Source organism: Spermophilus citellus (assembly GCF_964194105.1).
Source record: "Spermophilus citellus genome assembly, chromosome: 3".
In the NCBI taxonomy this organism is placed as follows: Eukaryota; Metazoa; Chordata; class Mammalia; order Rodentia; family Sciuridae; genus Spermophilus; species Spermophilus citellus.
In genome coordinates, this window is record NC_138184.1 from 207,019,888 (window position 1) to 207,034,284 (window position 14,397).

The following is a 14,397-nucleotide window of genomic DNA, read 5'->3' on the forward strand; positions in this document are numbered from 1 at the left end:
AGAAATTGATTATTAAAAAATTATCAGAAGCATATATATATTTACATCTTATAGGAACACAGGTTCCTCTGTTTAATGATCCTTTTACCTTCAATGTCATCAATTCTGCATTATTATTCACATAAGAATATACAGAGTGCTTACCTCAGCAAGTTGTTATGAAAAGAGCTACAGTATGGCACGTTCTCTCTCAAATGTGGAACTTTATAAACAAAAAATTTACTTAAATGTAGAGTAGGGATTACTAGCATCTAGGAAGTAGTGAGAAGTTGAAATAGAGTGGATGCAAGTGACCAATACATCTGTATGAACAAGGATATAACATGAACCTCTTCAATGTTTGTTGTAAATATGTGTCAATAAATGAATTTTAAAAGCACTACAAAAAAAGATGAATAAAACTAATTTTTTCTCTCCTGTGGGAGCTGGCACAGAATTCTGCAGTCCTAGAGTTCTATCTAGAAAGGGACCACAGTGTGAGGGAAAATTCCCCACCTTGGGAAAGCTGGAGCAGGCAAGGACCCAATCCACATACCTGAGTGTTGCTGAGCAAGATCCTTAAAGTCACAGAAATGACTTCCTTTATGGATAGGATTGGAGACTTCTGTATAAGCACCTATCAGGTCTTGGCAGCCCCAAGCTACTGCAGATGAGGTTCTAGTCCCAGTAGATCAGTGCATTCAAAAGTACAGAAGGGAAGAAGAGCCTTCTGGAGGCCACATATGCCCCCCTGGGGTGGTCCCACAGCCTGCTCCTGCTTTCTTGGTCTCTGAAACCCATTTCTGTTTCAGATCTACTACCCTGTGCCACCAGCCCCACAAAGGCCCTGCAGATTCACACCTTTCTTGGTTGGGCTGGGTATAATTATAATAAATCCAATTGTTCTCAGTTATTAATTAGATTAAGGTTAAAATATTTCACAAAGGCTTACTTATTATGAAATGCCAGTTTCTGTTTCTTTTACATATGTGATATCCCATGTTCACAGCACTTCTTCAGCAGAGCACCTCTGCTCCTACAAAGGCTTAATTCATTATCCCAAATCAAACCATAGGTTATCCTGCAGCTGATAATGAAAATTGGCTGCCTGTGAACTCAAGGCTGGCTTCTTTCCAACTTTGAAGCTCTGAAGCCCACTGGAGTTTCCACAAGGGACCTTCTTTCTTCTCTACCCATCTACCTTGTTACTCCTTTTTCACTTGAGAGTAGTTACCTTTTTGCTACTGGGAATTATTTTGGGACCCTTTGTCCTTTTTTCTTTTAATATTGATTATTTAGTTGTATTTTAACACAATAACTTTATTTTACTTATTTATTTTTACGTGATGCTGAGGAATGAACCCAGGGCCTGGAACATGCTAAGCAAGTGCTCTACCACTGAGCCACACGCCTAGCCCTGGACCACTTGTCATTTATATGTATTTGTAGTATTGGGATTGGACTCAGTGGTGCTCTACCACTGAGCTACATATCTAGCCCCTGCCCCTTTTAATTTTGAGGCAAGTCCTAAGTTTCCCAGGCTGGTCTGGAACTTGCCATGATTCTGCCTCATTCTTTCCAACAGCTAGAATAACAAGCTGGTGTGCCACTGTGCCCATCCATATCAATTTCTTCTACATAATTCACATCTGTATATTTTCACTTCTTTTTAAGGAATATGTCTAATTCTTGTCTTTTTGTATCAGCAATCTTATGACACAAACAAGTAAAACCAAAATGTTCAGCATAGCCAGTCTACCATGTGCTTTTCAAATAGCTGAGGGCCAAAAATGAGCCTTTCAGTTCACTTATCAGCATCATCTATATCCCTTCGTTCACACACACTAACAAGTAATATAACCCAACTGTGCTAACTGCTCAAAAAACATGAAATAACACCACACACAGAGTTCTGCCTTCAGGCTGCTACTCCCTCACCCACCATCATCCCTTTAAGTATTATTTATTTTCTGGAGGGATTAGAATGCCCTTTTAGTGTCTTTGTTTCTGATGGCTCCATTGGAAGCAGTGGATGATATTCCAAGGATTCTTGTTGTATATTGCACTACCTGACTCCCCATTCAGTATCTCATTTCTAACACAAATTCAAGAAAAGAAAAAAGGAACCTGGAAATGAGGTGAGGCCCTGGAGTTAAATGAGGTCATTACATCTGTAGTTCTATTAATTGGAACCCAGCTGAAGCAGCTTTGTATTCTTTACCAAGGAAAAGATTGGGGAGTGAGCTGACATGAAAGAGCAAGTTGAGAGCTGGGATCTGCTGAGCTCTCCCAGTCCTTGGTCATCCTGACTGGTGTGTGTGTGTGTGTGGGGGGGGGGGGTCTTAATTAAGCCTACTGAGGATGAGTGGGGCTGGAGTGGGGGAGGCAGTCAGGGACTTGTGTTGTCTAGGCTCCAGGCCTGTCTCCAACCTGGATGGTTTGAGAACATAGGAAGAGAAGCTAACCTTGTAGGAGAGTTGTAAGAACTTCTGGGAAAAAGAACATAGGAAACCCATGAGATAAAAGTAAAAGGTTGGGGGCTGGGATTGTGGCTCAGCAGTAGGGTGCTCGCCTAATACATTCGAGGCCCTGGGTTGGATCCTTAGCACCACATAAAAATAAAATAGAGATATTGTGTCCAACTACAACTAAAAAATAAATATTAAAAAAAGTAAAAAGTTGGGAAACATGGTGGGAGTAGAGACTCAGAACTCACTATATTATTTTTGGAGTGGTGTTCTCAGCCTTTCCCAGCAACAGAATCATATGGGGAGAAATCCACCCCAAACACATACACGAAAAGAAGCTCCAGAAACCAAATTGAAAGATTAAGACATTCCTTGGGGTGACTGTTGTAGTATTTTTGGTAAATTTTAACTAACTTCTGTGAGCACATTTTCTGACTTGATACACTAGGATAACAGACTTATTCCCAAAAAGGATTAAATGATAGCACATGCAAGGATGATCTCACATTCAGTTATGAATCAGTTTTTCATATGCTAGCGCACAGCCTGAGTCCAACACTTAACTACAGGGTTGTGTTGTTATTAGGTTTAACACTGGCTCATTTATCAGTGTCTATCTCCTGTGAGCTGTGGCTTCTGGCTTTAGTGGGGTTGTCAGCAAAATACCTAGATAATCACAACATGGTGTGTTTGTAACCCTTTTCCTTCCTGAACTCTGCCTGCATGGTAGAATACTTTTGACTAGGAATACTTCCAGAAAGCAATTTAAAAATGGGAAATAAGTTTCTGGTTTTAGATCTGGTGCTATATTTTCATTGATCTCTCACCTCAAACTCCACTGCATTCAATTCAGAACTTGAGAAACAAATTTCCAGTATGATTATAGAAGGACTGGGGCTTGTTGGAGTAAATTAGGCCATAATTCTTCATGAAAGATATTTATGGCCCATCATGGAGACTTTGTAAAAAATACTTTAAAGATAATTGTCAGTATCTTATAAAGACCCATTAGGATGAAGCTAGAAATCTGTAATAAAAAGGGAAGTGAAAATTCACAAATTTGTAGAAAGAAAAAAAATTCGGATCAAGCAACAAAGCACAAGAGAAAAAAGAAAATACATAGATAACTAATAACAATGGGAACACACTATACCAAAATTGATGGGATGAAGCAGAAACAGTGACCAGGAAGGTGTAGTAGGAGAGGAACAGAATCAACAGGAAGTATGATTATAAAAAGGGGATTGATTAGATTGGCTTACTTAACCAGAGCTGGATAGTGCCCAATGGCTCTCTGCAGGCTGTAGAGCTGGAGGAACCAGTAGCTGCATAAGTGGCTGAAGCCCCCAAACAAGAGAGATCAACAGTGCTCTCCTGGTCTGAACAGAAGCTTCCGGAAACTCCCCGAACAATCCCTTTCAGAGCCCACTTTGGAGGAGTGAAGAAGCAAGAGTCGGATATCTTCAATGAAGACAGCAGCAATCAAGAAGGCATTGTAAGTCTCCCGCCGCCGCCGCCGCCAGAGGCGCAGAGCGAGGGGCGGCTTGACCCAAGGCGGAGCGCAGAGAGTCGCGGCGCGAGGAGCTTGCCGGGCTGGGACGAGGGTCACGTTGGTGCTCTCAGGCAGTCTGTCGCCAGCCCCTAGAGCACCATGACTGGGCTGCTAAAGAGAACGTTTGACCACCTGCAGGAGGGCTCCTCCTCGTTCTGCTCCTCCACCTCCTCTGACTGCGTCTCTCCTGCCTGCTCCCCAAGATCTTCAGTCTCAGGTGAAGAGAGCCCCTGGGGTCAGCCCCTACCTGACCGGGACTTCTGTGGCTCTCAAGGTTTTACCCCGCGGTCCATTTTGAAGCGGGCTCCTGGGAGCGCCCGTGCCGTGCTGCCTCCACTGGCATCACTGTCTTCCACTTCCCGCGGTGCCAGGGCTTCACAGTGTGCCCAGCCATGGTGGCTGTACTCTGGGCGTGGCCCCTCGCCACAGCGCCTGCCGCCACTTCTCCTTGTGTGAGTTTACACAGGAACAAGCCCTGATCCGGCTCGAGAAACTCCGCCAGCCTTTGAAAGGGGAGAAGCTGGCGACGCTGCGGTGGAAGCTTTCGGCCTCTGGAGTACCAGAGGGGGAGGCAGCCTGCCACTTACAGTGGATGCCACCAGTGATGCCTCTGTGGAAGAGGACATGGCAGTGGCTGTGGCGGGCGGCCAGTTGGAAGAAGTGAACTTCCTGCAACCCCACCCAGCTCGGCGACCGCGTGCTTCCCTGCGGGCTGCAGGTGTGCGAAGAATCAACCCGAGGAGAAGCGGGAACTGCAGGCGCTGCGCCAATCCCGTGAGGACTGTGGCTGTCGCTGTGATAGGGTCTGTGACCCTGAGACCTGCAGCTGCAGCTTGGCGGGTATCAAGTGCCAGATGGACCACACAGGGTTCCCCTGTGGCTGCTGTAAGGAGGGCTGTGAGAACCCCAACGGCCTTGTGGAATTTAATGAGGCGCGTGTGCAGACCCATGTCATCCACAGCGCCTGCAGCTGGAGTAGGGCGCCTAGAGCCTTGGAGAGCTGGAGGCCCCTGCACAGGGGAGCCCACCCCACCCCGGCGAGCAGGACATGGTGTTTTCTTTGCTGCTGGCCAACCCCCCAGCAAGCAGTGAGCTGGGAAACAATAGCTGCAGCAGTGACATGACTGATTCTTCCATGACATCTTCCTCATCAGGCGCTAATGAGGCCCAGACCATCCCACCCACCCAGGCCTGCCTGGCCCTGGCTTCCAGCCAAGCATGGATGATGACAGCCTGGCAGGGATTCTGAGTTTCAGTGACTCTGACCTTGGTGGGGAGGAGTGTGGCAGGCCATCCTCCCACGTGATTTGAGTTACCTCCCTGGCTGGGTGAGAGGCGCTTAGACACAGCTGTGTCAGAGCTTTCCCCACCCTTCTCCAGGTCTGAGGGCTTGTCCATGCAGAGGCGTGTCTGGCCACTGCCCCAAAGACCCAATGGTCGCCCCTGACCTTGGGATGCTGCCTCCCTTAATCTTCATTGGATGAGATTTTCCCCAGAATGTTTTGTTCCCCCAATAAAATTCCAATCCCTGGCATGTTCCCTCTCTCCCTCTCTCCCTCTCTCCCTGTCTCCCTCTCTCCCTCTCCTCCTCTCCTCTTCAGTAAACCTTGCTACCACATTCAGTGGCTTGAGGCTGGAGCTGGGAGGAGCCGTCCTGGACCTGGTTTTAAAGGTAATTAGAGTCTTGTCTCTTTAAGTTAAAACTCCCTATGGGTTTCTCACTAATCGAATCTTCTTTCATGAAGCCAGCAAGCGGGTTGGGGGCTAGAGAGGAGGAGGAAGAGGAAGGGGGTGTGGGGAACCTGGACAACCTCAGCTGCTTTTACCCAACTGACATCTTTACTGGTGACTCCGGTGGCCTGGTCAGCTGGACCCACAACTACTCTGGCTCTAGCTTTGTGCCAGGCATCCTGGATGAAATGCCAACCTGGATGCTAGCTACTTCCTAAATGATGGCTTTGAAGGGTTCAGAGAAAGTAGCCTCCCTGGCACCTCATTGCCACCCAGTGTGGACATCCGCCAGAGCAACTCAGTGGACTACCTTCCTGTGACTCCTTCGAGCTACTCCAGTCTCTGCCAGATTATAGTTTGGGGCCTCACTATACCTCTCAGAAGGCTCCTGGCAGTCTGGACAACTTTGAGGCATCCCATGGCCCCTTGCCTGGCCTCTCTCCACCAGGGGATGGCAGCACTTGCTTCTTGGAGTCCCTCATGGGTTTGTCTGAACCAGTTGCCATCGCCTTGGCCCCCTTCATCGACAGCCAGTTTGAGGACACTGCCCCAGCCTCTCTGGTAGAGCCTGTGCAGGTGTGAGGACTAGAGTAACTTTTCCCTGCCCCAAGAGCCCTGTTGCTGCTTTTGTGTGATTTGGGGGTTCCCCAAGGTTTGTATGTAACAAGTTTCCTATTGGCTGGCTCAGCCACAAGTATGGGCCCTCTTGGTTTCCACGAAACACTCTGAATTTATTTATTTATTAAATAAATAAATAAATTTTGTATGCTGAAGAGAGGGGGAGGGGCTTCCCCCTTTCAGCGGCCTGCCCCCCCCACCCACACCCACACACACACACAGTGCTCTTCCACCTCCACAGCGTGTGCCAGGAAGAGAAGACATGGCTCTCCTGGAGCTTCGCAGACCTCTTTTCAGTCTCTGTATGATATTCCTTAGCCCAAGGACAGTGAAACGGGGCGAATCAGCCTCTTCAGGCTTCTCATGCCCCTCTGAGCCCTAGACCCATGGGGTGGCTAGATCCTCTGGACTGTGAAGACTATAATTTATTTCCATAATTTATTTGGAGACTGAAGCAGCTTTAGCTGTGCCTCTTTGGCTGGTAGGTAGTGTTGGGGGCAGGGTCCCCTTTGTCCTGCATCCGGTCCTGCCTGGGCTTTGGTGTATACCAGGTATGGATGCAAGCCCTGTGATCTCCTATTAGTTGCCTGGTTCAGGGATAGCTGTGTAAGCAGGTGCTGGGCTGGCCAGTTGTGACCAAAATCCCCTTATGCCTGCCCCACCCAGCCCCTCTGCTTCCTGCCCTCCAATCAACTTTCTCCCCTCCAAAAGGCAGTGGCCTCCGTTCCCAGCCCATAATGTAGGAGGGGGAGACTAGATGCCCCGAAAGGGAAAGGGACTTGCCTTGGTATGAACATGACCCTGCAGGGCCTTGGGGCACTGCACTCCATCCCAGCCCACCGTGTACCCTAAGGCCACTTGCTAAGGGATGGCCCCTTAGAGCTTTTATGCTCTTTGTTTGCTGATGTTGAATTATAAATTTTGAATTTTACATTAACTTTTTTTTTAAATTTTTTATTGGTTGTTCAAAACATTACATAGTTCTTGATATATCATGTTTCACACTTTGATTCAAGTGGGTTATGAACTCCCATTTTTACCCCGTATACAGATTGCAGAGTCACATCAGTTACACTTCCACTGATTTACATATTGACATACTCATGTCACATCAGTTACACTTCCACTGATTTACATATTGCCATACTAGTGTCTGTTGTATTCTGCTGCCTTTCCTATCCTCTACTATCCCCCCTCCCCTCCCTTCCCCTCCACTCTTCTCTCTCTACCCCCTCTACTGTAATGCATTTCTCCCCCTTGTATTATTTTTCCCTTTCCCCTCACTTCCTCTTGTATATAATTTTGTATAACCCTGAGGGTCTCCTTCCATTTCCAAGCAATTTCCCTTCTCTCTCCCTGTCCCTCCCACCTCTCATCCCTGTTTAATATTAGTCATTTTCTCATGCTCTTCTTCCCTACTCTGTTCTTAGTTACTCTCCTTATATCAAAGAGGACATTTGGCATTTGTGTTTTAGGGATTGGCTAGCTTCACTTAGCATAATCTGCTCTAATGCCATCCATTTCCCTCCAAATTCTATAATTTTGTCATTTTTTAATGCAGAGTAATACTCCATTGTGTATAAATGCCACATTTTTTTTATCCATTCGTCTATTGAAGGGCATCTAGGTTGCTTCCACAGTCTTGCTATCGTGAATTGTACTGCTATGAACATCGATGTAGCAGTGTCCCTGTAGCATGCTGTTTTTAGGTCTTCAGGGAATAGACCCAGAAGGGGAATAGCTGGATCAAATGGTGGTTCCATTCCCAGCTTTCCAAGAAATCTCCATACTGCTTTCCAAATTGGTTGCACCAATTTGCAGTCCCACCAACAATGTACAAGTGTACCCTTTTCCCCACATCCTCGCCAGCACTTGTTGTTGTTTGACTTCTTAATGGCTGCCAATCTTACTGGAGTGAGATGATATCTTAGGGTGGTTTTGATTTGCATTTCTCTGACTGCTAGCAATGGTGAGCATTTTTTCATGTACTTGTTGATTGATTGTATGTCCTCCTCTGAGAAGTGTCTGTTCAGGTCCTTGGCCCATTTGTTGATTGGGTTATTTGTTATCTTATTGTCTAATTTTTTGAGTTCTTTGTATACTCTGGATATTAGGGCTCGATCTGAAGTGTGAGGAGTAAAAATTTGTTCCCATGATGTTGGCTCCCTATTTACCTCTCTTATTGTTTCTTTTGCTGAGAAAAAACTTTTTAGTTTGAGCAAGTCCCATTTGTTGATTCTAGATATTAATTCTTGTGCTATGGGTGTCCTATTGAAGAATTTGGAGCCCGACCCCACAGTGTGTAGGTCGTAGCCAACTTTTTCTTCTATCAGATGCCTTGTCTCTGGTTTGATATCAAGCTCCTTGATCCATTTTGAGTTAACTTTTGTGCATGGCGAGAGAAAGGGATTCAGTTTCATTTTGTTGCATATGGATTTCCAGTTTTCCCAGCACCATTTGTTGAAGATGCTATCCTTCCTCCGTTGCATGCTTTTAGCCCCTTTATCAAATATAAGAAAGTTGTAGTTTTGTGGGTTGGTTTCTGTGTCCTCTATTCTGTACCATTGGTCCACCCGCCTGTTTTGGTACCAATACCATGCTGTTTTTGTTACTATTGCTCTGTAGTATAGTTTGAAGTCTGGTATCGCTATACCACCTGATTCACACTTCCTGCTTAGCATTGTTTTTGCTATTCTGGGTCTTTTATTTTTCCATATGAATTTCATGATTGCTTTCTCTATTTCTACAAGAAATGCCATTGGGATTTTGATTGGCATTGCATTAAACCTATAGTACATTAACTTTTATATTGTCCGTCAGTGTCAGAAGTATAATTTATTCATTTCTCTGTGTGTCTGTACCGAGAAAGTTAGGCTCTGGGCCTGCCCCCTTGCCTAGGCAGCTTTGCCAGCTTGTGCTGTGGGAACACATTGTACCTGAGCTGACAGGTACCAATAAAGAGGTTCTATTTAAAAACTAGTAAGGGGGTGTCCTGCATCTGGAGTGCTGGTATCTTCCCAGCTAGTGCCCAAGTAAAACAGGGCAACATGAAAATAGAAAGCTTATTTACATTGAACTCTTTTGCTGACTGTCCTAAAACCAGCCATGGTGAATATTTCTGGAGAAGCCCAATTAAGACTTTTCTGTGGAGAACTGTTGTGCCACATCACTAGGACTCAGTTGTAATGGGCCGGGGTTAAAGATCAGCATGTTTCTGGGGAGCCTGTCTCTAGGACTGCATGGGTTTGACCAAGAAAAGCTGCCAGGGCAGGCGACTGTCTGGTTGCTTTGCAGCATGGCACTCTCCTGAGGCTGAATTTGAGTTCTTCTGTGTCATGGGCATAGGGTTCCAGGGAGGGAGGCAGGACAAAGTTGTGATGGTTCTATGGTAGGTGGGTTCTAGGCAAGTGTCTGTGTAGAGGGCAGGCCCAATAGAGTAGTCCCCATGGCCTAGAGAGCAGTTCCCAGTGGAAATGTAGGTTTCCCACCAGGGTTCTTCCAGCTGAGAACATAAGGGGGACTATTTTCCCTTTTTCTAAGATCAGTGACAAAGGCAACTGGGATATTAATGTCATCTCTGCAGATTCCAGAGCCTGCTTCACACAGGAATGAATGATCCATGACTTTGGCCCCTAGGTCAGAAGAAGCAGTGGCAGGGCTGAGAGAGGAGGCAAATGATTGAGTGGCTGCTCAGCATTTGGTGTTTACTGATGGCATTCTTGCACAATCTCAAAGTAGAGTTTATTATGTTGGGTGGTGATGGTACTATTGGAGGAAAACTGCTTCACAAGGTTGGGTCTGATGAACTTCAGTTAAAAAGAAGTTCTTTACTCAACTGTACAGAACAGCATCTTTACTCTACTGTGCTGTATATCTAGGAAGAACAAATTTAAAAAAAAGAAAAAAGAAAAGCAATCACCTTGGATCCAAGTATAATAAATCCAATTGTTCTTACTTGTTAATTAGATTAAGGTCAAAATATTTCACAAAGGTTTACTTATTATGAAACTGTAGACTCTCTGTTTCCTTTGTATATGTGATATCCCATGTTCACAGTGCTTCTTCAGGGCATGTACCTCTGCTTCTACAAAGGCTTAATTCATTATCCCAAATCAAACTACACGTAATGCTGCAACCGAGTCCTCTGTAGAGAGTACTGTTAGGAGAAGAGATGGAGATCAATTCTCCAGTCTCCACTGGAATTCTCAGCTATCTGTTTTGTTTCTCTACTGATGAATTCCTAAATTATAAGGAATTAGGGGAAGTGAGAGGTAGGGGGAGATAGAAAGCTATAGAGTTTAAATATCAAATAAACAAATATGGTTCAGATTTAAATTCTTGTCTCAACCTTTAGTAGATTAAAGTGTTATTTAAATTTTCTAAGCCACAGCTGGTCGTCATTGTTCAATCCGTGAAATGAGAACAAAGTTGTTATTTTTAAAAAGTAGGTTTTAGGATTTTAAGACAGAATAGGTCAGTCAGGCACAGTTGTGGCACACAGCTGTAATCCCAGCAATGGGGAGGCTGAGGCAGAAGGAATAAAACTTAGTGGTCAGGCTGAGTAAGTGAAGGAGACCCCCCTCTCAAAATAATAAAAAAGCCTGGGATGTAGCTTTGTTTTAGTGACCTGGCTTCAATTCCCAGTACTGCAGAAGATAAAAGGAAATATAAATAAAGTAACAGTTCCTGAGACATAATACAACAAATTTTTATGTGATCATACTACTACCGTAGAAGCATAACCCAAAAGAAGGACAAATGTATAACCGTGGCCCTTTAAAACATCTCCCTAATGTAAAAGCGATTTTCATGTTCTTCTACCAGAGCCACTTTATTGGTATTTTCTTTTTGAGGGTCTTCCTAGATTTCCCAGGCTTTCTATAACTTGAAATCCTCCCACCTTAGGCTCCCGAATAGGTGTGATTACAGGTGTGGCCCACTGTTGCCTGGTTATCAGAAATTGGTTATTAAAAATTATCAGAAGCATATATATATTTACATCTTATAGGAACACAATCCTCTCTGTTTAATGATCCTTTTACCTTCAATGTCATCAATTCTGCATTATTAATTAAGCATATTCAGAGTGCTTACCTTATAGTTGTTATGAAAAGAGCTACAAGTATGGCATGTTCTCTCTCAAATGTGTAACTTTATAAACACAAAGTTTACTTGAAGGTACAGTAGGAATTATTAGAGACTAGGAAAGGGTGAGAAGAAGATGGAAGATGAGTTGATGGAAGTGATCAACGCACTCTGTATGAACAAAGATATAACATAAACCACTCAATGTTTGTTGTAAATATGTGTCGAGATGAATTTTAAAATCACTACAAAAACACAAAATGAATAAAACTAATCTTTTTTCTCCTGTGGGAGTTGGTGCAGAATCCTGCAGTCTTAGAGCTCCACCTGGAAAGGGATCACAGTGTTGCTGAGCAGGATCCTTAAAGTCATAGAAATGACTTCCTTTATGGATAGGATTAGAGACTTCTGTATAAGCACCTATCAGGTCTTGGCAGCCCCAAGCTACTGCAGATGAGGTTCTAGTCCCAGTAGATCAGTGCATGCAAAAGTACAGAAGGGAAGAAGAGCCTGCTGGAGGCCACATGTGTTCCCAGGGGCGTTCCCACAGCCTGCTCCTGCTTTCTTGGTCTCTGAAACCCATTTCTATTTCTGATCCACTGCCCTGTGCCACCAGCCCCACAAAGGAGCCCTGCAGATTCACACCTTCCTTGGTTGGGCTGGATGCAATTATAATAAATCCAATTTCTATGAGTTATTAATTAGATTAAGGTTAAAATATTTCATAAAGGCTTACTCATTATGAAACGCCAGTCTCTCTGCTTCTTTTACATATGTTGTATCCCATGTTCATAGCACTTCTTCAGGACATGTACCTCTGCTCCTACAAAGGCTTAATTCATTATCCCAAATCAAACCATAGGTTATCCTGCAGCTGATAATGAAAATTGGCTGCCTGTGAACTCAAGGCTGGCTTCTTTCCAACTTTGAGGCTCTGCAGCCCACTGGAGTAGGGGATCCTCTTCCTTCTATACCTGTCTACCTTGTTACTCCTTTTTCACATGAGAGTACTTACCTTTTTGCTACTGGGAATTATTATGGGACCACTTGTCCTTTTATTAATATTTATTTTTTAGTTGTAGTTTGACAAATACCTGTATTTTATTTATTTATTTTTAAGTGGTGCTGAGGATCGAACTCAGGGCGTCACACATGATAGGCAAGTACTGTACTGCAGAGCCACAATCCCAGCCCTGGACCACTTATCGTTTATATGTATTTGTAGTACTGGGATTGGACTCAGTGGTGCTCTACCACTGAGCCACATATCTAGCTCCTGCCCCTTTTAATTTTGAGGCAAGGCCTAAGTTTCCCAGGCTGGTCTGGAACTTGCCATGATTCTGCCTCATTCTTTCCAACAGCTGGAATAACAAGCTGGTGTGCCAGTGTACCCATCTATATCGATTTCTTTTACATAATTCATATCTGTATATTTTCCCTTCATTCTAAGGAATATCTCCAACTCTTATCTTTTTTGTATCTTCAATCTTATGACACAAACAAGTAAAACCAACATATTCAGCATGGCCAGTCTACCATGTGCTTTTCAAATAACTGAGGGACAAAAATTAGCCTTTCATATTATCAGGATCGTCTATTCCATTTGTTCACACACACTAGCAAGTCATATAACCGCACTATACTAACTATTAGAAAAATATGGAATAACACCACACAGAGTTCTGCTTTCAAGCTGCTACTCCCTCACCCACCATCAACCTGTGAAATATCATTTATTTCCTGGAAGGGATTAGAATGCCTTTTCAGAGTCTTTGTTTCTGATGGCGCCATTGGAAGCAGTGGATGATATTCCAAGGATTCTTGTTGTATATTGCACTACGTGACTCCCCTGGTCCATTATCTCATTTCTAACACAAATTCAAGAAAAGAAAGAAGGAAACTGGGAATGAGGTGAGGTCCTGGAGTTTAATGAGGTCATTAGGTCTGTAATTCCAGTGATTGGAACTCAGCAGCAGCAGCTTTGTATTCTTTTCCAAGGAAAAGATTGGGGAGTGAGCTTAGATGCAAGAGCAAGTTGGGAGCTGGGATCTGCCCAGTTCTCTCAGTCCTTGGTCATCCTGACAGATGTGTGTGTGTGTGTGTGTGTGTGTGTGTGTGTGTGTAGGTGGTGTGTGTGTGGGGGGGTTAGTTAATTCCTTCTGAGGATGGTTGGGGCTGGAGTGGGGTGGCAGTCAGGGACTTGTGTTTCTTGGCTCCAGGCCTTTCTCCCGCCCGGATGGTTTGAGAACATAGGAAGAGAAGCTAACCTTGTAGGAGAGTTGTGGGAACTTCTGGGAAAAAGAACATAGGAAACTGGTATAAAAGTAAAAAGTTGGGAAACATGGTGGAAATAAAAAGACCCAGAATTCACTATAATTTTCTGGTGTGGTGTTCTCAGCCTTTCCCAGCAACAGAATCATCTGCTCCACACACACAAAAGAAGACCCAGAAACCAAGTTGAAAGATTAAGACATTGGTTGGGGTTTATGTTGTAGTATTTTAGGTAAATTTTAATTAACTCCTGTGAACACATTTTCTGACTTGATACACTAGGATAACAGACTTATTTTCAATGAGAATAAAATGATAGCACTTGCAAGGATGGTCTCACATTCAGTTATGAATCAGTTTTTCATATGTTAGCGCACAGCCTGAGTCCAACACTTGCTGCGTGGTTGTTGGTTTTATAGGTTTAACACTGGCTCATTTACCAGCATCTACCTCCCGTGAGCTTCTGCTCTGCCACATGCCTGCATATATTGGAGAGAAGAAAGATGGCAACCCTGACATCTACTTCTTTCCTCAGTGGTGACAATGCCGTTACCTTGTTTTTTAGGTGATACTTTCTCTCCCCAGCTTCAGAATAGTGAATCCAATGACTTCCATAGATTCCATGAGTTCTAGGTGGGTTCAGCTGAGAGACTGCTATTGGCATCTGGGAACCCAGTGGAGTACTTCACTTCT

General features: G+C 44.3%; 1 pseudogene across 1 annotated transcript; it reads left to right on the plus strand.

Moving 5' to 3' along the window:
- The first annotated feature begins 4,098 nt into the window (after positions 1–4,098).
- LOC308645878 (cysteine/serine-rich nuclear protein 1-like) lies at positions 4,099–6,312 on the plus strand (annotated as a pseudogene). Its single transcript has 2 exons — positions 4,099–5,279; positions 5,768–6,312. The product of its transcript is annotated as a cysteine/serine-rich nuclear protein 1-like (transcript).
- The last annotated feature ends 8,085 nt before the right edge of the window (positions 6,313–14,397 follow it).